Source organism: Lactuca virosa, chromosome 1 (genome assembly GCF_052849685.1).
Source record: "Lactuca virosa cultivar CGN04683 chromosome 1, Lactuca_virosa_CGN04683_v6, whole genome shotgun sequence".
NCBI classification, from domain to species: domain Eukaryota; kingdom Viridiplantae; phylum Streptophyta; class Magnoliopsida; order Asterales; family Asteraceae; genus Lactuca; species Lactuca virosa.
Genome location: NC_136426.1, coordinates 160,426,665 through 160,430,650, shown reverse-complemented (window position 1 = coordinate 160,430,650; position 3,986 = coordinate 160,426,665). Strand labels below are relative to the sequence as shown.

Genomic DNA, 3,986 nt, shown 5'->3' with positions numbered 1-3,986 from the left:
ACAAAGACAAGCTTTCTACCTCAAATGCATACTTATGAACTCACCAACTTAAGTGTTGATACGCTTTCAAAATCACTTGTATTCTCAGGGAACCGGTAGACAGGTACACCCACAGGTTTTGAGAAGACGGAGCTTTTAGAGTCGTGCCTTTTATACTTTTGTTATACATTTTGATGTCATACAAACTAGGAATTGAACAAATGTAAATACTATATTTATCAATGTAATGGTTGTCTTTGCTTTAATTACTATTATGCAATTGTTCTGATATTGTACATGACGTCCTCCGCCCCCAAACGTTTTCGCCGTTTCGGTTTGGGGGTGTGACAGATTGGTATCAGAGCATTGTTTATAGTGAACTAAATATATCAAACCTTACAAGATATACAACTATAAACACAATGGGGCCGAAGTGCTCTAACTAAAACTATACTTTTAAAATCTAAGTATTTTATAAGAAATATACAAATATACATACATACCAGAAATAGTATCACAGTAAGAACTACACAAAAGTATTTAGATGTTGGACACTACAGTTAAACCTAGACAGTTATGTAATCATATATGGGATAAATATAGCCTGCTCAACTATATTTATTTGAGATACGACCAACATGTGTTAGGAGTGATAGTGGTGTTGCAGCAAGTCTAAAACTTACCAACAATACATACAAGAGAAATTCTAGAACCAAACATGAAATTAAATTACTATAGGAGTATTTTATGATTCTACAACACTAGAACAATAACATTTAGACCTTGATAGCTATACATAATTCTTGTACACTAGGTGATTATAGAGGGACCCAACGTGATTCACGCTATACAAATTCTTTACAAGTGTTGCTATAAATGAAGTTGGCGATTGTTTACTTATATTAGTAGACTTCCACTGTATATCGCTTAATAGAACACTGTAACAGTCAGGATAAGATATATTTTGTTCATTATCACCTGACTCATGACCGCTATAGAGGACTTATCGTCATTTTCTCTTAATTTATTTTATAGAAAGATGCCTCCAAAGAAGTCCAACGGAAAGAAAAACAACCCTCCAACAAATCCTCTGTCACACCCCGATCCTTGTCGGAATCGATCGAGGCGTGATATATTGTTCAAAGTCTCATGACAACTATGTTATAATATGATTAGATTCAATTAAGTGCTAAGTATGCAAACAAGAGCCGCAACATACAAATACAAATCCAAATATGAACAACATTTATTACATCAAATTTAAATAGTCTTGTGGATTTCTAAGGCACAACCTATTTTTCATCAACTTCATTCTTCAAATCTGCATCATGGGTAAAAACAGGTCAACTACGAGAGTTGGTGAGTAATCTAATTTTAGTAGAGAAAATTGTGAAGTTGAAACCTTTATAATTGGAAATTTGTTTTCTTTTGAAGTCGGCAAACAATTGTATTTGAGATAACGGTTTATAAATCAAAAATTGATTAACAAATGATAACAACAACAATAAGTCCTCACCCTATATATATATATATATATATATATATATATATATATATATATATATATATATATATAATATATATATATATATATATATATATATATATATATATATAGGATGGAGCATCTAATCATCATACACACTCAACCACGTGCGATCAATCACCTTAGCGTCCCAAGGCGGGGTGGTCAACCCAATAGCGCTATTATTGTCCATAACGTACCTCAAGAATACGGGCATAGTTATGGAGATTAGACTAAAAATGATAATGCACTACAAGTACATGTAGCGTAAACAAACAATAGTTATACAATTAATGACTCACGTATAAATGTCCCAACAATGTCTCAATTGTGATAAAAAAATAAAATGAAGTTGGAACATATTAGAACCACATGATACACCCCAAAAGTATTGAAAATTATAAAATATGGGGTAGATTACTCACTTTAGTCCCAAAACGAAATGCGTGTGTCGTACGATAGACGATTCGGGTCAAAATGGCGTAGAACCTAATATAATTAATAGTTTTGGTTTAGGAACTGCTAAACAAGAATGAAGTATTAATACAAATAATTAGACACGTATTCTTATATTAGATGAATTAACAATAATTCATTTTGATTATAATATTAAGGTATTTATTTGTTAAATGAATTTTAAATTGAATTACTTACTTTGCATAATTAATTTATATTTTCAATTTAGGTCATATTTTAATAATTTCTTATTAAAATAACAACTTGCCCAATTATAATTATTTACAGATTTTAACAATTATTTATATGAAATAATCATTAAAATGCATTTTTACATGCTTAAATTCTTAGGAAAATAGTTTTAAATAGTAAACAGTATTGAAAAATTATGAAATTTTTAGGAAATCATTATTTCATACAATATGAATTACTGTAAAATTTGTATATTTTTCTGAACTGTTTTAGTATTTATTTAATATTTTAATGATTAAACAACACAAAATTCGGGAAAAATAGTAAATGATTCTCAAAAAATCTATAAAATTAACCATAGTTTTATAACATGATATAGAGCTCAGTGTATAAGTTTCAGATATTTGTGACTATGGGAAGTATTTTTTATATATTTCATTATTAATTAATCAATAAAATCATAAATAATAGTAAACAGTAATATAAATGCATGAAACTTCATATATCATGTTTAATCAGTATACATGTCATCCCAGATTTTTCTCAGAATTTATTGAATGCAACAAGTATTTTATGTGAATTATTGCCCTACTTTATTGAAATAATTATGATAATTCAATAAAAATAAGTTATTTTCTGAAAATTTCCAGAACTTCTTATTTTATTGATGGTATTCTGAGAAAAATCAGGTTTATGAAAAAAATGAGTTTTAGATATTTTGGTGGATTTAATTTGTTTCTTGTATGAATTTGAAACTTTTAACAACATACCTTGATGAATGCTTCAAGAGGGATGAAGATTTGAGTATAATAGATTGTTCTTGGATGGAATATGAGTATTCTTGGAGGAAATTTCGAGATTGAGAGTGAGAGAAAGAATAGAGAAGGTTTAAGTGGTGAAGAGAATAATGTGTTGGGAGAAAAATGAAAGGAAAGTGGATGGGAGGTGTGAGTGGGAGACCATGGGAATAATCTTTTTGCTTTTGGTGGTCTTCATAATTTCCCACTAACACAAGCATCTTTTACATAATTAATATAAGAGTTTTATAAAATTTAATGTAAAGTTTATAAAAATAGAGTTTTATAAAATTTAATGTAAAGTTTATAAAAATGAAGTTTTATAAAAGATGAGTTATTATTTGATTATAACAATCTACTTTGATTTGAAGTTTAATTATAGCATTCAAGTTTGATTCTTTTAAATTTAATTAGAGCATTATACTTTGATTTGATTTTAATATGGTATCATAATTTAATTTGATTATAGTTATAACGTTGTACTATACTATGTTGCTATTAACGTCAATTTATATCGTAGTGTATGAGTTTTGATCCTATTAGCATCAAGTAATCTTGAGTGGGGTTTGAATGAGATTGAGAGAGGTTTCGTTTGTGATCTTTTTGAGTGTCCGGCTTCGCAACGCAAGGTCCATAGACCCCGTTAAGCCATGATTTAGTGTCCTACACAATCCCGATGATTGTGCAATAGTGTTTTATCGCTTTGGTTCATTGTTTAGCACTGTTAAGGCTAAGGAAAATCAAACACATGAACTTTCCAAATGATGTTTTCTCATTAAAATAGCGAATTGTACAGTGATTACATAACGTAAACCCTATCATACAAGGGTTAATGGAGTTGACCGGTTTGACTAGTTGACTTTGTTTGACTTTGACTTGACCGAAATTTGATGGTTGTCACATCCTCCACCGTCACCACCTCCTCAGTACGACCCTGCTGTCTTCCAAGCAGCAGTAACAGCCGCCATGACACAGTTAAATGCAAGTGGAACTAGTGGGGCGGGTAGTGGTGCCAACACTTCTAATCATGGGGATAG

The 3,986-nt window shown here is 30.1% G+C and overlaps 1 long non-coding RNA gene across 1 annotated transcript; it reads right to left on the bottom strand.

The window, feature by feature from the left end:
• Positions 1–1,106: 1,106 nt before the first annotated feature.
• LOC145107248 (uncharacterized) lies at positions 1,107–3,016 on the bottom strand. Its single transcript, XR_013707780.1, has 3 exons — positions 2,923–3,016; positions 1,930–1,993; positions 1,107–1,300 (listed from the first exon to the last, which is right to left on the bottom strand). It is a non-coding gene; the product is annotated as an uncharacterized LOC145107248 (long non-coding RNA).
• Between the last annotated feature and the right edge of the window lie 970 nt (positions 3,017–3,986).